This window comes from Prionailurus viverrinus, chromosome X (genome assembly GCF_022837055.1).
Source record: "Prionailurus viverrinus isolate Anna chromosome X, UM_Priviv_1.0, whole genome shotgun sequence".
Lineage (NCBI taxonomy): Eukaryota > Metazoa > Chordata > Mammalia > Carnivora > Felidae > Prionailurus > Prionailurus viverrinus.
In genome coordinates, this window is record NC_062579.1 from 79,764,520 (window position 1) to 79,791,508 (window position 26,989).

The 26,989-nt window shown below is 40.4% G+C and overlaps 1 protein-coding gene and 1 pseudogene across 1 annotated transcript in view; one reads left to right on the plus strand and one right to left on the minus strand.

The window, feature by feature from the left end:
• The window catches only part of LOC125157033 (mesoderm-specific transcript homolog protein-like), a 174,436-nt pseudogene extending 155,271 nt beyond the window's left edge, over nt 1-19,165 (minus strand).
• Nucleotides 1-26,989, plus strand: part of LOC125157314 (small ubiquitin-related modifier 2-like) — a 170,173-nt gene that overhangs the window by 57,870 nt on the left and 85,314 nt on the right. The window lies entirely within an intron of this gene.

Genomic DNA, 26,989 nt, shown 5'->3' on the forward strand with positions numbered 1-26,989 from the left:
GGAAAGATTTTAACAATGACAAAAGCCACTGACTTTCCTTCTGAGTCTGCAGGTTCTGAGGCATCTTGTCTCTTTCACATTCTCTGACAATACATTGAAACTTGGATCCCATGATGACATGCTCCACAGCTGTGTTGCAACTCCCTATGCTTGATCAAATCATTTATCAAGTTGTGGTCACTCTTACCATAAAACATCAGGGCAGTAAGAACACCCTTAGGAATCATCACCTTGTCCATTATCTTCTCCACCACTACACCATTGTTTTCCAGATATGTGTGAGGATTATAAAAAGGAAAGGACACAGAAAGCCACTCATGGAGTCCACAGGTCAGGGTTAGAACCCAGAGATTCTGATTTCATGTTTAATGCTATTTACACAGTACCTTTTCTGTTAGTCATCTTGCCAGGCATAAAGCCTTATTTTATCTGGCCATTCATTCTTTCACTTAAAAATAAGCTATGAACACTTACTGTGTGCCAAACACTGTGTTTGGTGCTAGAAAAAATGCTAACAAGAACAAGTCATTTCTATCTTGAGATTTGCCCTAGCTATTAACTAAAGGTTGGTTCTTACAGTACTGCCTTGGGCTTAATGCAACAGAACAGGTAATCATCATTGCTATTATCTCCACCTCTAGGCACTTATCCACCTACACTGACCTAATCAAGATCCAATATGCTATGAAACAGAGGCACCACATAGCATTAAACATCATTTTGTTGACTTTCTTCAATGCACAAGTATTCATTGAACACCTACTGATTCAATCTTAATCTTATTACTAAGAATCTAATGCAGTTTAAAGATAGAATTAATCATCAAAAGAGAAAGCCCAGGTTCCTGCTGAGTCATTCTGTGGATGTTCACTGTGAGAGGTAATCCTTTATTAATCACTGAACATCCCTCTCAATGATCCTTTGTGTATTCACAACTGTATATTGGGGAGAGGATTCCAAAGAGAGAGTGACACACTAAAGAATGGGTACGAGTAGAAAGGACCAAGTTTAGTAGATTAAGGAAGCAGCAAGCACCTTGAGAACTCTCCAGTTTTTGGTGTGCAGCAGGTCAAGGCCAAGAATAAATTAATAACAGAAAAGGCAAGCAAGTTCCTGAGAGTCCAGGGGATTGGAAGTTCTATAACAGAAGTAGAGGTGAGAAGAAGCAGTCATTTGTACTGAGCCTTGGTTAGCATAGTCCTATCTGGCAAGAGAGTAAAGGGAGAGAGGAGCAGGGTTGGATAGTCCAGTGAGAGTTGGACAGAGGAGTTAAATCTATGGATTTAACCCATACACATTCAAATATTCCCACTGCCAAAGGGTGTGAAGTAAGGGAAAGGTGGGGTTGATGCTAATGCTGCCTATCAATAAATTTATTATCAAGGTTGAGCATGAGGAAGAGACATGATCCAAATGTTGTTTCATTGAGTCTCATTCCTGAGAGCCCATAGTCTTGTGAGAACTTTCCAAGCATGATTCCTGTGGTTAAAGGTTAGCATTTAAAACGATCAAGGTGAGGGGCGCCTGGGTGGCGCAGTCGGTTAAGCGTCCGACTTCAGCCAGGTCACGATCTCGCGGTCCGTGAGTTCGAGCCCTGCGTCGGGCTCTGGGCTGATGGCTCGGAGCCTGGAGCCTGTTTCCGATTCTGTGTCTCCCTCTCTCTCTGCCCCTCCCCCGTTCATGCTCTGTCTCTCTCTGTCCCAAAAATAAATAAACGCTGAAAAAAAAATTAAAAAAAAAAAACGATCAAGGTGAAATTCACATAACATAAAGCTTATCATTTGAAAGTGAACAATTTAGTGGCATTATACATTCACAGTGTTGTGCAATCACCCCCTCTATCTAGTTCCAGAACATTTTCATCACTCCCGAAGGAGATCCAGTAGCCATTAAGCAGTGACCACCTTCTCCCAGTCCCTACCAACTACTAATCTGCTTTCTGTCTCTATGAATTTGCCCATTCTGGACATTTCTTATAAATGGAAGCATACAATATGCAGTCTTGTGTCTCAAGCTTCTTTCTTCATTTGCTTAGCATAATGTTTTCTAGGTTCATTCATGTTATAGCATGTCACAGTATTAATTCCTTTTTATGGCTGATAAAATTCCATTTGACGGATACACCAAATTTTGTCTATCCATGCATTGTTGGACATCTGGCTGGTTTTCATCTTTTGGCTATTGTGAATAGTGCTGCTATGAAAATTCATGTACAAGTATTTCACTGAATGCCTGTTTTTATTTTTTTCAGATACATAACTAGTAGTAGAATTGCTAAGTCATATGGAAAGTGTTTAACTTTTTGTTAAACCGTGTTCTGCAGTGGCTGCACCCACTTTACATTCCCACCAACAAATGTATGAGGGTTTCAATATCTCAATATTTCAGCCAACACTTGTTCTTGTCTGTCTTTGTTATTATAGCCAATTTATTGTGTGTGAAGTGGTACTGCCTTGTGGTTTTTATTGCATTTCCCTAATGACTAATGATATTGGATACCTTTTCGTGTGTTTATGTCTGAGGGACATTTATTGTTAATATCATTTATTCTGGTGAATAAACCACCCTTGTTATTATGAATGCCTTCTAATTTTTAAAAATAAAAACTGCATGTTTTGAATATGATAAGGTAGTAACTCTCAAAATCAGATTTTTCTTCTTAGAGTTTGTTGTTGCCTGCTGTGTGTTGTAGTTGCTTGTTTCATGGTTCTTCTAAACTAGTTTTTAAAAGATTTTGTCATGTGTGGTCTTTAAAGTTTGTTCCTTTAGCCAGTGGTCAGATAGTGGTTTGGCAGGGATTTTCTTAAACTCCTGGAGTTCACAAAAAATATTTTAAAAAATATCTTTCTTGTCTTTGCAAATTAGCTATGTGTTGGAGCACTCTTTAAATACTTAGTGAATCATGTAGAACCCTATCTTAGCCTTCCCTTTCTGCTTGTGCTGAGACCAAAATCAGCCATTGGTGAAAGCTGAGGTCCTTCTCAAGACTTGTCTAAACATGTATCATGCCCTGGGCATGCATGTGGCTTTTTAGATTCCCGTTTATATGTGAGAGCTTTTCAAAGCCCTTATTCCCCCAGGTAACTCTCCTAAGCTTTTCTTCCCAGGCTTTTGGTGTGTTTACTATTTATTCAAACTATAATCTTTTGCCCCAGGTACCAATGGCTTATTGAGTTGCCTTTCAGTATTTTCAAGGAGCACCCCCCCCACACACACACTCTTAGCCATTTTTCTGTCCTGAGAGTTTGGAGTTAGGCAAAACAAAGGCAAGTGACTTGCTTCATTCTTTCAAGGAGCCCCCAGACAGATCAAAACAAACAAACACAATTCCTTGAGAACAAGTTCCACTCTACTCTTGTAACCAGATACCTATGGAGGTGGGAGGCTGGAGTGAGGGGAGATATAGGCTGCCATCTTTAAGACAGGTATCACACCAAGGAGCGGAGTGGGGCAAGGCCAAATTTAAATACCACAACAAAGCTCTTCTATTTGTCCCCTTTTCTGAATTCATCATTCACTCGATTACTGTAATCCTTTGATAATATTCCAGAGTTCTGACATAGTTTACTCTGACAGTTTCTGCTAATTTTCTTGGTGCTTCTGTGGAGGCACAGACTATTAGATCCTCTTAGACTCCCATTTTGCTAAGACTCTATCTTACAGAGAGTATAGCTGTGGCCCCTGAATTCAAGCCACAGACTTCATCTAGTGCTTGACCCAACACAGTGATCTTTTGCAGCACTAGGGACAAGCTGATGGCAATAGACTTAACTGATGCATTAACATCTTACTTAATGGCAGTAATCAAAGTGAGCCTTTTAAAACTTGAACTCCCATTGGAAGAAGCAGCTCTCTGTAGCAGGTCAGTGGATGGACATTGGGTCCAGACTGCCTGGCTTTGCAATCTGGCTTTTCCATGTACTAGTTACATAGCCTTAGAGAACTTTCCTAAACCTTGTTTGCCTCAGTTTACTCACTTGAACAATGGGGATAGTAAGGCACTTACCTGCCAGAGGAATGTTGTAAAGATTAAATGCATTAGTACTTGCAAAGTTTTCAACAGAGTCTGACACAAAGTCTACATGTGTGTTTGCTATTACTGTTGGGTCACTTAAACAGAAAACCTACAATAATTTTGCATCTTTTTTTCTCAAAGTAAAAACTAAAACTCTTCCAATGGCCTTGCAAGGTCATATATAATCTGGCCTCTTAATCACCTCTCTGACTTCATCTCCTGCTACTTTTCTGATTGCTCACTCAGCTCCAGTCAATCTGGCCTCAAATGTTCCAGAATTGCTCCAGCATGGGAACCTTGTCACTGGCTGGTACATCTTCCTGGATCATTCTTCCCAAAGATATCCTCAATTGTGAACTCCCTCACCTTCTTCCTTAGACTTCTTTGACACACTTACTCATCCTTCCTTCATACAAAAGTCCGCCTCTTGCTACACACAGTGCTAAACATTTTATCATTTGTTTGTATCCCTATAATATGTTAACATATGATAGTAATGAAATTCCCTTATTACTCTCTGGTACAATACTGCTGCATTATGGACTTTACTAACAGATTGAATGAAAAAAATTCACCAGCACAGAACCTTCGTGCCAAGCGTTAAGGGATATATTGATCTTCTCCAGTAAGTACTCTGTGATGGAGAATCTCTTTTGTTGTTTTTTTTTTCTTTTTTTTTTTTTAATTTTTCTTTTTTTTTTAATGAAATTTATTGACAAATTGGTTTCCATACAACACCCAGTGCTCATCCCAAAAGGTGCCCTCCTCAATACCCATCACCCACCCTCTCCTCCCTCCCACCCCCCATCAACCCTCAGTTTGTTCTCAGTTTTTAACAGTCTCTTATGCTTTGGCTCTCTCCCATTCTAACCTCTTTTTTTTTTCCTTCCCCTCCCCCATGGGTTCCTGTTCAGTTTCTCAGGATCCACATAAGAGTGAAACCATATGGTATCTGTCTTTCTCTGTATGGCTTATTTCACTTAGCATCACACTCTCCAGTTCCATCCACGTTGCTACAAAAGGCCATATTTCATTTTTTCTCATTGCCACGTAATATTCCATTGTGCATATAAACCACAATTTCTTTATCCATTCATCAGTTGATGGACATTTAGGCTCTTTCCATAATTTGGCTATTGTTGAGAGTGCTGCTATGAACATTGGGGTACAAGTGGCCCTATGCATCAGTGCTCCTGTATCCCTTGGATAAATTCCTAGCAGTGCTATTCCTGGGTCATAGGGTAGGTCTATTTTTAATTTTCTGAGGAACCTCCACACTGCTTTCCAGAGCGGCTGCACCACTTTGCATTCCCACCAACAGTGCAAGAGGGTTCCCATTTCTCCACATCCTCTCCAGCATCTATAGTCTCCTGATTTGTTCATTTTGGCCACTCTGACTGGCGTGAGGTGATACCTGAGTGTGGTTTTGATTTGTATTTCCCTGATAAGGAGCGACGCTGAACATCTTTTCATGTGCCTGTTGGCCATCCGGATGTCTTCTTTAGAGAAGTGTCTATTCATGTTTTCTGCCCATTTCTTCACTGGGTTATTTGTTTTTTGGGTGTGGAGTTTGGTGAGCTCTTTATAGATTTTGGATACTAGCCCTTTGTCCAATATGTCATTTGCGAATATCTTTTCCCATTCCGTTGGTTGCCTTTTAGTTTTGTTGGTTGTTTCCTTGGCTGTGCAGAAGCTTTTTATCTTCATAAGGTCCCAGTAATTCACTTTTGCTTTTAATTCCCTTGCCTTTGGGGATGTGTCGAGTAAGAGATTGCTACGGCTGAGGTCAGAGAGGTCTTTTCCTGCTTTCTCCTCTAAGGTTTTGATGGTTTCCTGTCTCACATTTAGGTCCTTTATCCATTTTGAGTTTATTTTTGTGAATGGTGTGAGAAAGTGGTCTAGTTTCAACCTTCTGCTTGTTGCTGTCCAGTTCTCCCAGCACCATTTGTTAAAGAGGCTGTCTTTTTTCCATTGGATGTTCTTTCCTGCTTTGTCAAAGATGAGTTGGCCATACGTTTGTGGGTCTAGTTCTGGGGTTTCTATTCTATTCCATTGGTCTCTGTGTCTGTTTTTGTGCCAATACCATGCTGTCTTGATGATGACAGCTTTGTAGTAGAGGCTAAAGTCTGGGATTGTGATGCCTCCTGCTTTGGTCTTCTTCTTCAAAATTCCTTTGGCTATTCGGGGCCTTTTGTGGTTCCATATGAATTTTAGGATTGCTTGTTCTAGTTTCGAGAAGAATGCTGGTGCAATTTTGATTGGGATTGCATTGAATGTGTAGATAGCTTTGGGTAGTATTGACATTTTGACAATATTTATTCTTCCAATCCATGAGCAGGGAATGTCTTTCCATTTCTTTAAATCTTCTTCAATTTCCTTCATAAGCTTTCTATAGTTTTCAGCATACAGATCCTTTACATCTTTGGTTAGATTTATTCCTAGGTATTTTATGCTTCTTGGTGCAATTGTGAATGGGATCAGTTTCTTTATTTGTCTTTCTGTTGCTTCATTGTTAGTGTATAAGAATGCAACTGATTTCTGTACATTGATTTTGTATCCTGCAACTTTGCTGAATTCCTGTATCAGTTCTAGCAGACTTTTGGTGGAGTCTATCGGATTTTCCATGTATAATATCATGTCATCTGCAAAAAGCGAAAGCTTGACTTCATCTTTGCCAATTTTGATGCCTTTGATTTCCTTTTGTTGTCTGATTGCTGATGCTAGAACTTCCAGCACTATGTTAAACAGCAGCGGTGAGAGTGGGCATCCTTGTCGTGTTCCTGATCTCAGGGAAAAAGCTCTCAGTTTTTCCCCGTTGAGGATGATGTTAGCTGTGGGCTTTTCATAAATGGCTTTTATGATCTTTAAGTATGTTCCTTCTATCCCGACTTTCTCAAGGGTTTTTATTAAAAAAGGGTGCTGGATTTTGTCGAAGGCCTTTTCTGCATCGATTGACAGGATCATATGGTTCTTCTCTTTTTTTTTTGTTAATGTGATGTATCACGTTGATTGATTTGCGAATGTTGAACCAGCCCTGCATCCCAGGAATGAATCCCACTTGATCATGGTGAATAATTCTTTTTATATGCCGTTGAATTCGATTTGCTAGTATCTTATTGAGAATTTTTGCATCCATATTCATCAGGGATATTGGCCTGTAGTTCTCTTTTTTTACTGGGTCTCTGTCTGGTTTAGGAATCAAAGTAATACTGGCTTCATAGAATGAGTCTGGGAGTTTTCCTTCCCTTTCTATTTCTTGGAATAGCTTGAGAAGGATAGGTATTATCTCTGCTTTAAACGTCTGGTAGAACTCCCCTGGGAAGCCATCTGGTCCTGGACTCTTATTTGTTGGGAGATTTTTGATAACCGATTCAATTTCTTCGCTGGTTATGGGTCTGTTCAAGCTTTCTATTTCCTCCTGATTGAGTTTTGGAAGAGTGTGGGTGTTCAGGAATTTGTCCATTTCTTCCAGGTTGTCCAATTTGTTGGCATATAATTTTTCATAGTATTCCCTGATAATTGTTTGTATCTCTGAGGGATTGGTTGTAATAATTCCCTTTTCATTCATGATTTTATCTATTTGGGTCATCTCCCTTTTCTTTTTGAGAAGCCTGGCTAGAGGTTTGTCAATTTTGTTTATTTTTTCAAAAAACCAACTCTTGGTTTCGTTGATCTGCTCTACAGTTTTTTTAGTTTCTATATTGTTTATTTCTGCTCTGATCTTTATTATTTCTCTTCTTCTGCTGGGCTTAGGCTGCCTTTGCTGTTCTGCTTCTAGTTCCTTTAGGTGTGCTGTTAGATTTTGTATTTGGGATTTTTCTTGTTTCTTGAGATAGGCCTGGATTGCAATGTATTTTCCTCTCGGGACTGCCTTTGCTGCATCCCAAAGCATTTGGATTGTTGTATTTTCATTTTCGTTTGTTTCCATATATTTTTTAATTTCTTCTCTAATTGCCTGGTTGACCCACTGATTCGTTAGTAGGGTGTTCTTTAACCTCCGTGCTTTTGGAGGTTTTCCAGACTTTTTTCTGTGGTTGATTTCAAGCTTCATAGCATTGTGGTCTGAAAGCAAGCATGGTATAATTTCAATTCTTGTAAACTTATGAAGGGCTGTTTTGTGACCCAGTATATGATCTATCTTGGAGAATGTTCCATGTGCACTCGAGAAGAAAGTATATTCTGTTGCTTTGGGATGCAGAGTTCTAAATATATCTGTCAAGTCCATCTGACCCAATGTCTCATTCAGGGCCCTTGTTTCTTTATTGACCGTGTGTCTAGATGATCTATCCATTTCTGTAAGTGGTGTATTAAAGTCCCCTGCAATTACCACATTCTTATCAATAAGGTTGCTTATGTTTATGAGTAATTGTTTTATATATTTGGGGGCTCCGGTATTCGGTGCATAGACATTTATAATTGTTAGCTCTTCCTGATGGATAGACCCTGTAACTATTATATAATGTCCTTCTTCATCTCTTGTTACAGCCTTTAATTTAAAGTCTAGTTTGTCTGATATAAGTATGGCTACTCCAGCTTTCTTTTGGCTTCCAGTCGCATGATAAATAGTTCTCCATCCCCTCACTCTCAATATAAAGGTGTCCTCAGGTCTAAAATGAGTCTCTTGTAGACAGCAAATAGATGGGTCTTGTTTTTTTATCCATTCTGATACCCTATGTCTTTTGGTTGGCGCATTTAATCCATTTACATTCAGTGTTATTATAGAAAGATACGGGTTTAGAGTCATTGTGATGTCTGTATGTTTTATGTTTGTAGTGATGTCTCTGGGACTTTGTCTCACAGGGTCCCCCTTAGGATCTCTTGTAGGGCTGGTTTGGTGGTGACAAATTCCTTCAGTTTTTGTTTGTTTGGGAAGACCTTTATCTCTCCTTCTATTCTAAATGACAGACTTGCTGGATAAAGGATTCTCGGCTGCATATTTTTTCTGTCTAGCACCCTGAAAATCTCGTGCCAATTCTTTCTGGCCTGCCAAGTTTCAAAAGAGAGATCAGTCACGAGTCTTATAGGTCTCCCTTTATATGTGAGGGCACGTTTACCCCTTGCTGCTTTCAGAATTTTCTCTTTATCCTTGTATTTTGCCAGTTTCACTATGATATGTCGTGCAGAAGATCGATTCAAGTTACGTCTGAAGGGAGTTCTCTGTGCCTCTTGGATTTCAATGCCTTTTTCCTTCCCCAGTTCAGGGAAGTTCTCAGCTATTATTTCTTCAAGTACCCCTTCAGCACCTTTCCCTCTCTCTTCCTCCTCTGGGATACCAATTATGCGTATATTATTTCTTTTTAGTGTATCACTTAATTCTCTAATTTTCCCCTCATACTCCTGGATTTTTTTATCTCTCTTTTTCTCAGCTTCCTCTTTTTCCATAACTTTATCTTCTAGTTCACCTATTCTCTCCTCTGCCTCTTCAAGCCGAGCTGTGGTGGTTTCCATTTTGTTATGCATTTCGTTTAAAGCATTTTTCAGCTCCTCGTGACTGTTCCTTAGTCCCTTGATCTCTGTAGCAAGAGATTCTCTGCTGTCCTGTATACTGTTTTCAAGCCCAGCGATTAATTTTATGACTATTATTCTAAATTCACTTTCTGTTATTTAAGTCCTTTTTGATCAGCTCATTAGCTGTTGTTATTTCCTGGAGATTCTTCTGAGGGGAATTCTTCCGCTTGGTCATTTTGGATAGTCCCTGGTGTGGTGAGGACCTGCAGGGCACTTCCCCTGTGCTGTGGTGTATAACTGGAGTTGGTGGGCGGGGCCGCAGTCAGACCTGATGTCTGCCCCCAGCCCACCGCTGGGGCCACAGTCAGACTGGTGTGTGCCTTCTCTTCCCCTCTCCTAGGGGCGGGATTCACTGTGGGGTGGTGTGGCTCTTCTGGGCTACTTGCACCCTGCCAGGCTTGTGATGCTGGGGATCTGGCGTATTAGCTGGGGTGGGTAGGCAAGGTGCTCGGGGGCAGGAGGGGCAGGCTTAGATCGCTTCTCCTTAGGTGATCCACTTCGGGAGGAGCCCTGTGGCAGCTGGAGGGAGTCAGATCCGCTGCCGGAGGTTTGGCTCCGCAGAAGCGCAGAGTTGGGTGTTTGCGCGGAGCGAGCAAGTTCCCTGGCAGGAACCGGTTCTCTTTGGGATTTTGGCTGGGGGATGGGCGGGGGAGATGGCGCTGGCGAGCGCCTTTGTTCCCCACCAAACTGAGCTCTGTTGTCAGGGGGCTCAGCAGCTCTCCCTCCCTTTGTCCTCCAGCCTTCCCGCTTTCCTGAGCAGAGCTGTTAACTTATGACCTCCCAGACGCTAAGTCGCGCTTGTTGTGGGAACACAGTCCGTCAGGCCCCTCCGCTTTTGCCAGCCAGACTCGGGGGCTCTGCTTGGCCGGCGAGCCGCCCCTCCGCCCCGGCTCCCTCCCGCCAGTCCGTGGAGCGTGCACCGCCTCGCCGCCCTTCCTACCCTCTTCCGTGGGCCTCTCGTCTGCGTTTGGCTCCGGCGACTCCGTTCTGCTAATCCTCTGGCGGTTTTCTGGGTTATTTAGGCAGGTGTAGATGGAATCTAAGTGATCAGCAGGACGTGCAGTGAGCCCAGCGTCCTCCTAAGCCGCCATCTTGCCGCAACTCTGGAGAATCTCTTTTGGATAGAAATGACAGCCAGAATTACTGACATTGAATTGGGATTTCTGAAATCAAGAGGAATATTGTGATCCCAGTATGACAGGGACAAAGGAGCAATATTTAATCAACAAGGCAAGGTAGGTGAAGTTACTGTAGTAAGGGGCAGAGCTGAAGCAGTAATCATAACATTCGTATCCGCAAGGACAATATGAAGGGCTGTATAAATGCCCTAGCCCTTTGTTACAGTCTGGTTCTCAGGAATCTTTTTTTGTTTAAGTTTATTCATTTATTTTGAGACAGAGTTTGTGTGAGGTGAGAGAGTGGGAGAGACAAACCTAAGCAGGCTCCATGCTCAGTGCAGAGCCTGATGCAGGGCTCAGTCTCACAACCATGAGATCATGACCTGAGCCAAAATCAAGAGTCAGACGCTTAACCAACTGAGCCACCCAGGTGCCCCAGGTTCTCAGGACACTGTCGCATTACATTGATTTTTTCATGCTGATAGGACCCGATGAACAAGATGTAGCAACTATCCTAAACACCATGGTAGAATGCATGCATGCTAGAAAGTGGGAAATGAACCCCACAAAAATTCAAAGGCAGTCTTCCTTGGTGAATTTTCTAGGGATCTAGAGGTCAAGGGCATATTGAAATATCCCTTCCAAAGGGAAGGATGACTTGCCACATCAGGCCATTAACTATTGAGAAATAGGCACAATGGGGGTTACTGGGTGGCTTAGTCAGTTGAGCATCCAACTCTTGTTCTCAGCTAAGGTCTTGATTTCAGGGTTGTGAGTTCAAGCCCCACATTGGACTCCATGCTGAGCATGAGGCCCACTTAAAAAATAAAAAAGAAATAAGCACAGTGACTAGTGGGCTTGTTTCGATTCTGAGGGCAATATATATCTTATTTGGAAGTCCAACTTCTTCTACCTATTTACTGAGTAAAGGCTGCTATAAACTAGCAGTATAAGAAGAGGCAACAGCCCAGGCTGCCATGCAACCTTCTCTGCCACTTGGACAATATGGATCAGCAAATCGAATGGCACTTACAGTGATTGGCTAATCAAGATGCATTTTCAGGCTCCTATCCGTGATGTATTTGCTTATACAGTATTTCCTCCTTACTCTCATGGCAAATAGTTAATTTGGGTAGATACTATTACCTATATAATTGTGTTATACTAGCTGTTACACCTCCAACCCTTCTAGTTTTTCTCAGAGTAAACCAATGTAAGATCAGTTTCATTCTGGAAATTCCCCCATTATAATTTTCTTTCAAAAGTTAGAAATAAAACTCTGTTTAAATAAAGAGTTTAAGGATGTCTAAATTCCAAGAGGCACATTCTGACAAGTTCCCAGCTTTTTTATGGCTTCCTTGGTCTTTGCTTTATGAAAAAATGAAATTACAAAAACAGAAACTGTACCGTTATCCATCTCAGTCTGTATGAAATAGGGAGAGAAATCAAATATGATATTAACATTGCAGAAAAGGAAAATGTTCTTTAGGAGGATTGTGCTGATCTTAAATGGGCTTCATACAGGTGTGCCTGAACAAGATGATGGCTGGTCCCCTCCAGCTGGCTATTTTCACATGGGAGAAGTGGTCTTAAGTAAGTGGATTTGTGCACACAGTATGTGCACAGGAAGTGAGATATGTGGAAGAGAGTGTTGATGTAGCCAGGGGTAAGCAGAGGGGCAAGGTGGTTGATGGTTATACTGTAGCAATGCCCAGGGAGTATGTACGTAGGTCCAAGTCCCATAGAATTATGGGCTATAAAATCTAGCTGCAGGGCCCATTTCCAAAGCGAGGGGGCAGTACTTTTTCTGTCCTTGGGTAACAAAGTGTGACAGGGAACAAGGAAGGGAAAGGGGTAGACCAAATATTCAAATTGGACCACCAGTAACATTTGTAACATTTAAAGATTTCAGGTGCACCTGGGTGGCTCAGTCGGTTAAGCATCCGACTTTGGCTCAGGTCATAATCTTGCGGTCCGTGAGTTCGAGCCCCGCGTCAGGCTCTGTGCTAACAGCTCAGGGCCTGGAGCCTGTTTTGGATTCTGTGTCTCCCTCTCTCTCTGACCCTCCCCCATTCATGCTCTGTCTCTCTCTGTCTCAAAGATAAATAAATGTTTACAAATTTTTTTAAATAAAAAATAAAGATTTCAAGCCAAGAGTTCACTTGGGGCCTTCTTGCCATATATAAGGGTTTAAATCAACAAATAAACTGTTAAATAAAATCTTATCTCCAATAACATGAAAAATCCACCTTCTTAATGAGCTGAAAGACCAGGTTCAGGTCTAGAATACTGGGTATGTTTTAGTTATATATTTTTCCTATTTAGTTTATCAAGAAAATTTAAAAATGCAAATCTGTCAGTCATAGATATAATTCTGGAATAGTTTGTTGTGTGATGTTCAAGACTATACATCTGGATACCTGGGGTATCCAGGGATGCCCTTTGTTGGGCCTGGTGTAGAAGGAAGTCACAGGGCAGGAGATTATACAAGAGTATGAATTTGAGAAGGCTGGGGTTATTGGGAGTCAGTTTAGCGTCTGTCTTCCATACTTAGAGTACTCATAGTTCTATTCTAGTGATGTTAAAGGAGAGTGGGCCCTCCCACCTTGGGCCCCTGGTCCACATCTCAATCCCTAGAACTCAGCATGCCCCCCTTTTTAATGCACTCTGAGATTCCTCATCAGGAGACACTTCACATACATATATGTGAATAGTGTAGCTTACTTGTTCCCTGTTAGCTGCATATAACCATCACCTTTTGGTTACCTCTCAGTCCTGGGAGTATAGGATTGACCATGTCATTCAACCCTCAGAAGCACAGACTCAGTAAAGAGGAGCACCCAGGCCTTTTGGGGCTTGAGACATGGGGTCATTTGGGGAGCAAAATCAGGGCCTTAGGTACCTGTAGCATAATTAGGTGCAAGGTCATGGACTCTGAGTATGTACACAAAAAAAGGCTTATCTCAAAAAGAGTTGTGTGTGTGTCTTTAGTCTAATGTGAATCCCCTAAGATTCTTAAGCCCACATAAGGACCTTTAATATATATTAACTACAGTTAATATATTAACTATATTAACACATAAATATCTGCATGCATATATATATACACATATACATATGCATGTATATACATATATACACACACACACATACATACATACATACACACACACATACCACCATCACCACCAACATGGCATGGACGAACAGAAACTAGGAGAGGAATGAAACAAACTATCCCTCAGAACCTCCAGAAGGAACCAATCCTGTGAACACCTTGACTTCAGACTTTGGGCCTCCAGAAATGTGAGAGAATAAATTTGTATTGATTTTTTTTTTGTTAAAATTTTTTTTCAACGTTTTTTATTTATTTTTGGGACAGAGAGAGACAGAGCATGAACGGGGGAGGGGCAGAGAGAGAGGGAGACACAGAATCGGAAACAGGCTCCAGGCTCCAAGCCATCAGCCCAGAGCCTGACGCGGGGCTCGAACTCACGGACCGCGAGATCATGACCTGGCTGAAGTTGGACGCTTAACCGACTGTGCCACCCAGGCGCCCCGGTATTGATTTTTTTTAAGTTTATTCATGTATTTTTGAGAGAGTGGGAGCACATGAGTGGAGGAGGGGCAGAGAGACAAGGAGACAGAGAATCCCAAACAGGCTCTGTTCTGTCAGCGCATAGCCTGACGCAGGGCTGGAATCCACAAACCCTGAGATCATGACCTGAGCTGAAATCAAGAGTTGGACACTTAATGGACTGAGCCACCCTGATGCCCCAGTACTTTACAATTTTAATCAGGCAGATTACTCCTCTGCTTAAAATCCTTCAGACCCATAAATTTGTATTGTTTTAAGTCACCTGGTTTGCAATAATTTTTGGGTTTTGGCAGCTCTATAAAACTAACACACCCTGGGCACTTGAGTGGCTCGGTCCGTTAAGTGTCTGGCTCTTGATTTTGGCTCAGGTCATGATCTCATGGTTTGTGGGTTCAAGCCCTGCATCGGGCTCTGCACTGACAGTGCAGAGCCTGCTTGGGATTCTCTCACTTTTCCTCTCTCTGCTCCTCCCCTGCTCGTATTGCCTCTCTCTCTCAAAATAAATAAACTTAGAAAACTAGCACATCCCTGCAAGAGATATTTGTGCATCACACCCCTGAGAATTCTAGTCTCTTCCTCAATCCAGATTTTACCATCATGTTCAGTTTACCTGCAACAGTACCAAGTCAGTGAATTAAGGCTGGTCCTACTGTAGGTGAAATTAGTTTTCCCACATTGCTCTAAACCAGTGGTTCTTAAACTTTAGTGTACTTCAGAAGCACCTGAAGGACTTATAAAACCCTGATGGCTAGCAGCCTACCTCCAGAATTTGATTCAGTAAGTCTGAAGTGGGGTCTAAGAATTTGCATTTATAACAAGTACCCAGTGATGCTGATGCTGCTTATCCACAGCAACTCAATAGCACCATTTGGTCTCCAGGCAAGCTAGGTGGTCCATTGGTTTCTTTCAATAAAATGCAGTAGAGGCTAGACCACCATTTCTGCCATTACACAAATTGCTTATAACGTTATATTTTAATTTATTTGAGGCTGCAATAAAATAATTTAAAATAGGCTTACCAAACAGTTGAAAGATATTCCTTTCAAAGAAAGTAAGGTGGTGGGCTAAGACAAATAGAAAGATACAAAGTTCTGAGTCAGTGTCATTTATGTAACAAAAAAAATCTGCAACTTATTTATTTCAAACAAGCTTTTATTTAAAAAAAATTTTAATGTTTATTTATTTATTTTTTTTTTTAATTTTTTTTTCAACATTTATTTATTTTTGGGACAGAGAGAGACAGAGCATGAATGGGGGAGGGGCAGAGAGAGAGGGAGACACAGAATGGGAAACAGGCTCCAGGCTCTGAGCCATCAGCCCAGAGCCTGACGCGGGGCTCGAACTCACGGACCATGAGATCGTGACCTGGCTGAAGTCGGACGCTTAACCGACTGCGCCACCCAGGCGCCCCAATGTTTATTTATTTTTGAGAAATAGAGAGAAGAGACAGATCATGACCAGGGGAGGGACAGAGAGAGAGGGAGACACAGAACCAAAAGCAGGCTCCAGGTTCTGAGCTGTCAGCAAAGAGCCCAACGTGGGGCTCAAACTCAGGAACCACGAGATCATGACCTCAGCCGAAGTCAGACGCTCAACCGACTAAGCCACCCAGGTGCCCCAAATAAGCTTTTATTTTTAATGCAAACAAATGTTGTCAAATATATCTGTAAAAGGTAAGAGTAAAGCCAGACGTCAGTTAATATTATTTTGGGGTGATTAACTTTGAAACAAAACTAGTGGTTTGGGCTACTGAAAAGTAGAATATATGTGAAGAACAAATTCTTCTTTTGCCATCCATTTCTTTCTATGCCTTCCAACTGTAGGATGAAATAAGAGTCAATTAACAATTGTACACCATTAACATATACCAGTAACTTTCTAATGTGAGTTAATCCTATGTACACCTATTGTCTCAACAAGGAGAAATGGAAACCATTTATTGTAACCCAGACCCTTAAGATATCAGGGTGCACATGCTTCAATCATTTGATCACACCAGCTTCGAATCCCTCTTGCCCACCACTAACAAAACTTGCTTTTTTTTTTCTTTAGAGGCCACTCTGATTTAAATACATCTTTCTACCTTAGAAGTCTGTGCTCTTTACACAAACCATATATCCCTTATACTCCCAGACCTTCAGTTTCCTTATCTGTAAAATGGGAATGAGGCTGTTATCAGACTCTGTAGCTGTGAAAATTTAGAAAGAGAGAAAGAGAGGTAGAGGGAAAGTGGGAGAAAGAGGTGGATAGTTGGAGGAAATATAAGCTAAGACTTAATTACCAATTCAGTGATAAGCAATCTTACTATGACAAATTTTCTTTTCTTTTGAATGTCATATGAAATACAAAAACCTAAATAGAACTAATATTTGTGAATTAATCATGATCCTTTTTAATACTTTTGTAATCCTTTTAATACTTTTGTAAGGAGTCACATCAAGAGGCGTTGTTATTCCAAGAGACTACATTTCTGTGACCAAGTGATGAAGGCACAGCTTGTGCATGGCCTATCTGCTTTAGCTACTTCTTCTGGTGACCATTTTCTTAAAAAATTATTGATCTCTAATGCAAAGTCTCATAAATCTCCCCTTTGTAGTAGTCTTTTTTTTATTTTTTTAATGTTTATTTTTGAGAGAGAGTGGGGGGGGAGGGGCAGAGAAAGAGGGAGACACAGAATCTGAAGCAGGCTCCAGGCTCTGAGCTGTCAGCACAGAGCCCGATGCAGGGCTCAAACCCATGAACCGTGAGATCATGACCTGAGCCAAAGTCAGACGCTCAACTGACTGAGCCACCCAGGTGCCCCATTCCCTCTGTAGTAGTCTTAAAGCTATGGACAAAGGACTTGTAGCTATGAATGAAGTACATTTCAGAATGTACTGTCTTCTATACTATCTAGTATATAAGTATATTACTAACTTTTCAAAACTAAATTTCAACATTTTTTTCTTATTAGTTTACAGAAACAATTTTAAAGCATAAAACTCTCAGTAACAAGTATATGTCAGAAATGGTTAGTTAATACTTAAGGCTCTACACTAATACCTGGATTCTACACAGTTGCCCCCTGCTGATTCCATATCAATTTCAAGTTTTTCTTCTGGTTCTTCACTTTCATCCTCTTCCACTTCCTTCTCCTCACATCCAGCTTCTTGGGCCTCTTCATCAAAGTTCTCATATTCAGTTGCTTCTTTAGTGAAGAAACTTATATTCAGTTGCTTCTTTGTGACCAGAAAGTGGCAGAAAAAATAGCCCAATTTAAAATCAATAGTGGCATCCAGTATTCTGCCCTCAGAATAATCTGTAGAATAGAAATATGTTTAAAAAAAAGAGTAGCTGGGCACATTCCTACTAGTTGATAATAACACTTCTGTGGCCCTAGATTTATGCTGCTTGATAGTTTTCTCTGTGACATTTCCCCCCTATTTCCAATAGACCTCATACCCTGTGCTGATGATTATTTTGGACCCTTGTTAGAAGAGGTAAGAATCACTTGGTCATCAGCATTTTGTATGTTTTTGTCAGAACTTTGTTGGAAAATACATGTTTGATTTGAAGACAAATTCTATCATGAAGTTCATTGGTTCCTCATCCCCTGAAAAGTGCTCCAGTACCATTTCATCATTTTCTCATATTATCTTACCAGGAGTCTACATTTTTAAAAGCCATCAACCAAACGTGAGGTATAGCAGTTGTTTGCCCTTTTCCTTCAGGCTCATTTTCCATTTTCTCCCAAGTACCTTCCTGTACACCTACTTCCCACTGACACCTTCTCTGGGCTCATGAATTGCATTGATGATCTCAGGTCTCAGCTCTCTTATCAAACAGGCTGATAGAAATTAAACTTTTTCTTTCTTTATACAATTAGTACATTCAGCCTGAAGGTTTTTTTTTTAAACATTGACCTGTTGCTTAGTCACCTGAGGCAAGCACAAAGAGTGGCCTTCAAGTAAGCCAGCTGTGCCAATAGAAGTTACAAGAACCTGAAGATGTTGCCTCCATTCATGACCACTGTCTCCTCAGGTGCATAGGCCCCAGCTTTCCTATAAAGTGGCAGCATCCCCCAATACTTCGCCCTCCCAGACCTTGACCTCCACCAGTTCTGTCTTCTGGGCTGTAGCCCTCTCTGCAGGTTCCTCCAGTTCTCAGGGTCAGGTGCCCTCTGCCAGGTACCTTCCCTCCCAGACCTTGGCTCCTGGAATTTTACCTGACCCCTTATGGGTCCTTCACCTCTCAAGGCACCAGTCCATCGGCAGGGTCATTGGGCTCCCTGGAGTGGCACCTGACCACCATACAGCCTGTGTGGGGCTGGACCAGGAAGGATATGGTTGTTATAATGACTATGATATGAAAGGGAATGGATCAAAGCTCTGATTAGGGGCCAAAACTGTGCCATAGGAAACTCAAAGATGTGCCTTCCTTACCTTTCTTCTCTTCCTCTTTGTTCAAATAATTCTCATTCTCTTCCTCAAAGTTGTCATCCTCCTCTTCTTCATTGTCCTCCTCCTCTTCCTCATCTTCCTCATTCTCCTCCTCTTCTTCTCCCCCCTCCTGATCTCCTCCCTTCCCCTCTCCCTCCTTTTCATCATCGTCCTCCTCTTTTTCCTCTTCCTCGTCCTCGTCGTCTTCCTCATCTTCCTCTTCCTCCTCCTCTTCAATTTCCTCCTCCTCTTCTTCCTCCTCTTCTACTGGTTGTATATCCCAATTCCTCTGGACTACAGGCTGAGCAGCCTCCTGCCCACCCTCCTGCTCCTCCCAAAGGGCTTGAACAGCTGCCTGGAAATCCCTAGGGGCTGCGGCCCTTGCAACTCCACCCCCCAATTCTGCAGGCACTGCACCATGCCTGATGGATCCAGGATCCTGGCCCACCTCAACACCGGCTCCCATCTGGCCACCTGAGATTAGGCCTTGATTCTCTGTGGCAGACATGGCAGAACAGATACACCAGTCAGTGCCTCAACTGTAGAAGTGATCTGGCCCCTTAACAAAATTGGCAAAGATGGCGAGCACAGAGTTGAGGCTGTTGGCAGCAGTGCCTGCTGGTAGGTGATGGAGGCAGCAGAGAAGATGGCAGCAGAGGATACAGCGGTCTATAGTGCCTGTGGAGGCCCTGCAACAGGGTGGTTGTAGAAGTAGGGTATGGGGGTTGAGAGGGGTGCGTGTGAAGAGCAGCCAATTGAAACTACACCTGAGGCAGTGTTGGACAAGGTTGGAAGTAATCCGTTGGGCTGGTGACAGGAGGCAGAGCTTCGAAACGTCAACAAAGGATTGCCCCGCCCCCTGCCGTTGCAAGCTCTAAGTTTATTTGCTGAAAGGTAAAGATTGACATGCTTGGGGTCCAATGAATTTTCAAGACCCTCAGCTTCTAGAGTGTCTGTCCTTCCCTTTCCTTTGAGACCTCAGAGTCCTGGATTACCTTTTAAGCCCATGCATGTTCTGTCCTTTTAATTCTACCAAATTCTAGAAAAACTAAAGTGTTCCAATATGGAGGCACTCTGCTGTGTAGGGTGAATTGTTCCTTGAGTTCCACTTGGAGTCAGCTTGTGCCAATAGGGAAGGTTCATAAAAAACTGTATAGTTCAGATCTTAGCAATTGTAAAAACCTACCAGAAGGGAAAGAAAAGAGAATTTGGACGTTTTAACATTATTAAAGATATTTAGAAAAAAAAATACAATTGAAATAGATGCAGTCAGAACAGTTGAAGAGATGTTAAAAAGCAGAGCCGGATGGTGTTTAAATTAATAGTGTTACATATACTTCAAGCCTCCAAAGAACTAATAAAGAAAGATACTTCTTTTAAAGGCCAGGCTAAGCATGAAGTCAGGCTTCCTAGAATGATTTCTGAGTCAACTGCCCAAGACTTTTTGTTGCATTCAGCCCCACTTAGCCAAGATCTGAAGTGTAAACAATTCTTTTTTTTTTTTAATTTTTTTTCAACTTTTTTTATTTATTTTTGGGACAGAGACAGAGCATGAGCGGGGGAGGGGCAGAGAGAGAGGGAGACACAGAATCCGAAACAGGCTCCAGGCTCCGAGCCATCAGCCCAGAGCCTGACGCGGGGCTCGAACTCACGGACCGCTAGATCGTGACCTGGCTGAAGTCAGACGCTTAACCGACTGCGCCACCCAGGCGCCCCAACAATTCTTAAAATTATGAAGAAATCAACACCTATTTTATTCTGAATGCATTTACCATTGTTACCAGGCTAGAAGCACCAAGAAAGAATTCCTGATGAATCCTCTGGGTTTAGACATACTCCTCCTTATCCCAGTTATGTAGCAGCAACTCATATCTCTGCATGGTAATCAGAGTCAACTTACCCCTCTACCATATAAATTTCTTTCTTTGCCTACTGATCCTCTGCCATGAGGAGACTAAAGTGACCAGGTGGTAGTTGTAGCTTCAAGTTCAGTAGAACCCAACTTGATTCCCTTACCAGAAGCAGCCTCTCCTGGGACCCAGAACATTTACTATGGCAGACCCTAAAGTTTAATAGACATTTCCTTCTTGTAAACATCCTTGCTAAATGGTTCTACTCCATGATCAAATTGTGTATATCCCAATTGTCATAGAAACCAGAAGGTCGCTATGATGTGTGAACTGTTGACAGCTTTCTATGGTCATCAAAATGTGAAAATTGATTTTCACAGTGAGAGCCATAGTCCATACTTCAGCCACTTACACCTTCCAATAGAAAGATTGAATAGACATTATTAAAGACAGGAAGCTCACCAAGGTGTAGTGTGGAGGAGAAAACTTCAGATAATGGGTTAGGTAGATAGTCCATATAGGGTGGGTAGCAGATATGGTTTCCTTTGAAAAACAAACCACTGGGATTCCAATCTTATAATGTAACTTCCTTAGAGACTAGCATAACTGTTGCTACATTAAATAGCAATCTCAAAGACAACATAGCCCCAAATATACACCCATCACTTGGTTGACTCTAGAGTTTGGCAGATAAGGAAAATAAGTCTCAAAAATGGGGAAAATTCAAACAGATCTGAGACTGATTATCTTCAGTAAATGCCTCAGGTCTCAATCATATGCCAGAAAGCTCAGGCTGCCTCCCTCCACTTCCAAACAAACCACAAACTGAACGGCAAGTCACCTAAAATCCCTACTATCATATCCTGATATTATTCACTTTGTGGCAGTCCATACCTCTGCTCCATATCTCATTTCCAGACATAATATACTACATGCTGTCAGTATAAAAATTTGTCATATTTATTGAAAGATTATCCTGTTCTTTCATAGGCATATAAAGTTTATCCTCTGATTCATGGGCTTAAAATAGCACTATTATTCCTCATGATGCTGAAAATGTAGGAATGTATGAATGAAGTGGTAGAAAAATATTAGATGATAGATGTGATTTTAATGAAAAGGCAGTTTTTGAGTAATATATGGAAGTCAGTTTCTATTATGATAAATATCCCAAAGTAGCAAGTGAAGATTTTCTGGTAACAATAATACCTAGGGCTCCAATGAATCCAGGAATGTCTGTGTAGATGGAGTGCCCAGGAAATCTTGGTCACATAGGTATAATATTGGAAAGTATAAAGAAAGGTAAACAACATGCTGAGCTGTTTCCAAAGTCAATAGTTTGTAGCTGTTTCCAAAGGCAGTCTTTGAAACAACGTACATGAGGATGGCAGCAAAGATAAAAATGATTCTTGGAAAGACAAATCCATTTTTGACAAAGTGCCCTGTGCCCTGGTGATCATAGAGACACAGTGTGAGGCTATCACAGCTTGGAACTTATGCTCCTAAAGCAAGGGAACCCCTAATACTGCCAATGGATGGGGATGCTCAGAGATCATTATCACAGAATGGTGATAAGCAATGACTCAAAAAATAAAAATGTATATGAGGCTGGTGATGAACTGATAAAGATATCATTAGTGGGGAAAGTGAAACACAGTCTCTGTCATATTGGATTATTTAGGTTAGAAAAACAGCTGTAGTGTGGCTCAGCTTTCTTGGATTAAAAAGCAAAGTGGAAGAACTTGCTGTGTTCATGCCTAAGGATTCTACTACATGAAGAAGCCATCTTAGTTCCCAGATGGCACATGGATCAGAATTAAACCTGGAAGCAAAATAAATGAAGGTCATTTTCAGGTTCTTAGTGGGGATAAATATAAGACAAATACTAAGGATCATTATTGAGCCTCTATAGTTTGTCAAAAGAACAATATGGTGGAGTGGTTGCATGTTTAAGGTTTCCATCAGAAAAAAAAAGGCAGATGTGGATTTCAGTCTCAAGAGTTGCAACTTATAAATTATATAATTTAGTATAATCTTTAACCTCTGTAAAATCAGCTTTCTTATCTTTTGAATAGGGATAATATTAATGGTAACACTATAGTTGATGAAAGTACATAATATAACATATGGAGAGAATAGCCATGAACATTCTTTTAAAATAAAGTAATGGAGGGGCGCCTGGGTGGCGCAGTCGGTTAAGCGTCCGACTTCAGCCAGGTCACGATCTCGCGGTCCGGGAGTTCGAGCCCCGCGTCGGGCTCTGGGCTGATGGCTCAGAGCCTGGAGCCTGTTTCCGATTCTGTGTCTCCCTCTCTCTCTGCCCCTCCCCTGTTCATGCTCTGTCTCTCTCTGTCCCAAAAATAAATAAACGTTGAAAAAAAAATTTTTTTTTTAAATAAAATAAAGTAATGGAAAAAAGGTTTAAAATCAATAATCTAATTGTGTACATTAAGAAGCTATATGAAGAGGGGCGCCCAGGTGGCTCAGTCGGTTGAGTGTCCGACTTTGGCTCAGGTCATGATCTCATGGTTTGTGGGTTCTAGCCCCGCGTCGGGCTCTGGGCTGACGGCTCAGAGCCCGGAGCCTGCTTCGGATTCTGTGTCTCCCTCTCTCTCTCTGCCCACCCCCACTCATGCTCTGCCTCTCTCTGCCTCTCAAAAATAAAGAAATGTAATTTAAAAAAAAAGAAGCTACATGAAGAAGAGCAAATTAATAACAGAGTTAGTGTAAAGAAAGAAATTATATAGCTAATAAGCATATTATCAGTTTTCTGATAAGCTAACATTATTTGTTTTCTTGTGAAAATAAATAAAATTCATTAAGCCCTGCTTGAATAATTAGGGAAGACAGAAAATACTAATTACCAATATCAGGAATGAAAGAGGGGATATATCTACAGATTTCTTAAACACTCAAATAATAAAAAAGAACATATGAATGATTTTATGCCAATAAATTTGATAACATATGAAATAGACAAATTCCTTGGAAAACACAATTTTAAAAAACTAACACAAGGATAGAAAATCATAGCAGTTGTGTATCTACAAAAATTTGAATCTCTAGGGACACCTGGATGGCTCAGTTGGTTAAGCATCTGACATCAGCTCAGGTCATGATCTCACGGTTCATGGGTTCAAGCCCTAAATCCAGCTCTGTGCTGACAGCTCAGAGCCTGGAGCCTGCTTCACAGATTCTGTGTCTCCCTCTCTCTTTGCCCCTCTCCCACCCACACTCTGTCTCTTTCTCAAAAATAAAGTAAACATTTAAAAAATTTGAATTTCTAATTTTAGAAATGTTTCCTGGTAATGGTACACGGAAAGGGAACTGAGGTAGAGCCCAGTGGACTTCATGCGTAGGAGAGAGCTAAGCAGCTAAGGAAACTAGGGTGACTACAGATCGTAGAACAGAATACACAAGAGAAATCTTCATAGAGAGAAACTACTAATTCTATAGAGAGTCCCTTGAATATTAAGAATTGTAACCAGAACATGTACATGAAACTACCCCAGGCTGACAAAAAAAAAAAAAAAAAAATCAGAAGTATTAGAGAATGCTTTCTAGTGCTCACACAGGAGAGGGAAAAAGTATCTCTCCCACCAGCCAGACTGGAAAAACTTTTATAATTCACTGGGTATTTGGCTGAATACACAGGAAAGTCTTGCCTCAGTAACAAATGATTAGCCTTGGATGGAGAATAGCTCCAAATCCACCATACAGAATCACAAAAGCAATTCCTGAAATAATCAAATTGTTCCCAAGTAACTTAAATGTATCTTAAAGAAAATTCAAGGGTATGTATGGGAATATAAAAATATCCAACAGCCACTAAGGTAAATTGCACATCTGACATCCATTTAATAATTAATTAGGCATTCAGTGGTCCAAGAAAACATAATTCATAATGAGGAGAATAATAATTACATCCAAACCAACTCAGAATTGGCATTAGAAGAATTGTTATATCCATATTCCTTATATTAGATAGAGATGTGGAAGATATTTTTTTAGTGGAAATCAAAATCCTACAGATGAAAACTATCATGTTTGAGATGAAAAATACAATGGATCCCAAACCAAAACCCCACCAAGTTATTTTGTGAACATCAACAAAGTGATTCTGAATTTTATGTGGAGAGGCAAAAGATCCAGAATAGCCAACACAGTCTTGAAGAACAAAGTTGGAGGGCTGACAGTACTGGACTTCATGACTATATAAAGTTTCAGTACTTTAGAAATTATGTTATTGGTGAAAGTATAGACAAAGGACCAATAGAACAGAATACAGAGTCCAGAAATAGACCACCATACATGTAGTGAACTAAACTTTGACAAAGGTGCAAAAGCAATACAATGGAGAAAAGATACTCTTTTTCAAAAAATGATGCTGGAGCAACTGGCATTCAAATGCAAAAAAAATGAATCTAGATTAAAAAATTAATTCAAAGTTAATCATAGAACCAAATGTAAAATGCAAAACTATAAAATCCTAAAAGATAACATAGGAGAAAATCTAGGTGACCGTGGGTATGGCAATGACTCTATGCATGTAAAACCAAAGGCATGAACCATGAAAGAAATAATCGATAAGCTGGAATTCATTAAAATTAAAAACATCTCAAAAAAAATAAAATAAATAAAATTAAATAAAATTAAAAACATCTCTGCAAAAAAAAATTATGAAGAGAATACGAAGACAAGTCACAGACTAGAAGGAAGTATTTGTAAAAGATATATCTGATAAAAAACCATTATCCAAAATATACAAAGAACTCTTAAAACTCAACAATGAGAAAATGAACAATTTGGGCAAAAGACTTGAACAAAAGACTTAAACAGACACCTCATCAAATAAGATTAACAGATGGCAAATAAGGGTATGAAAAGATGCTCAACATTAATATGTCATTAGGGAATTGCAAACTAAAACATGAAGAGACACAACTATACATCTATTAGAATGGCAAAAATTCCATATGTTGACACCACCAAATACTGGAGAAAATGTGAAGCAACAGGAACTCTCATCTGTTGGCTGTGGGAATGCAAAATGGTATAATTATTTTGGAAGACAGTTCAGCAGTTGCTTGGAAAGCTAAACATACTCTTACCATGAAATCCAGCAATCATGCTCCTTGGTATTTACAGAAATCAAGTGACAATTTATGTCTACAAGAAAACCTGCACACAGATGTTTTAGCAGCTTTCTTCATAATTTCCAAAACTTGGGATCAACCAAGATGTCCTTCACTAGGTGAATGGATATATAAACTGTACCAGTCGGAGGACAGGGGACAAACAAACGCAGTATGTTCTGCTGAATTCTTTTGTGAATCTAAAATGATCTTAAAAATAAAGTCTATTTAAAGAACAAAAAAAAAAAACCAAAATGAGTATAAATAAGCAAACAAACAAAATCCTATTTGGTGGGATTGATAGTAGATTATACTGGCAGAAGACAAGATAATGACTGAGGATACAGCAATAAACTACCCAAAATGAAATACAGAGGAAAAAAATCTAAAAAATATGAAAAGAGCATCATTGATATATTGGACAACTTCACGCAGCAAAATATATATGTGATTAGAGTTTCTGAAGTGGGGACAGAACTATATTTGAAGAAATAATGGCTGAATTTTTTTGCAAATTTTATGTAAACTATAAATCCATGAATCCTATTTACTGTTTCTTGTGCTTTGGGTTTGTTGAGACTCTTGGATTCATGGATTTATAGTCTCAACAAACCCAAAGCACAAGAAACATAGAGTAAATTTCAACTAGGTATATAATAATGTAGTTGCTCACATTAAGTGATAAAGAATAATCTTAAAATAGAGGGGGCGAAAACATATTGTATACAGAGGAACAAGGAGAAGATGCCATCAAATCTTTCATTGGAAACAGTGCAAGTGATAAAATGGTGTAGTAATACCTTTAAAGTACTTTAAAATTTTTCAACCAAGCATTTTATACACAACAAAAATCCTTTTAACAGGAAGAGAATTTATCACCAGGAAACCCACACTGTAAGAAATGTTAAAGGAAGTCTTCAGGTCAAAAGAAATTGATAACAAATGGAAATCTAGATCCACACAAAGAATTAAAGAGCACCAGAAATGATAATGACCTGGGTAATATGTAATTTTTCTTTTATATATCATTATGTAAAAGATAACTGTTTAATCAAAAATAATAACAGGGGCCCCTGGGTGGCTCAGTCAGTTAAGTGTCTGACTTCAGCTCAGGCCATGATCTCACAGTTTGTGAGTTGGAGTCCCGTGGCAGGCCTGCTTCGGATTCTGTGTCTCCCTCTCTCTCTGTGCCTCCCCTACTCATACTATGTCTCTCTTTCTCAAAAGTAAATACATTTTTTAAAAAAAATATTTAAATAGTAAATAAATATTTTCTCAAAAGTAAATAAATATTAAAAAAAATAATAACATTGTCTTGAGGGTTTATAAAATATGTATAAATAAATG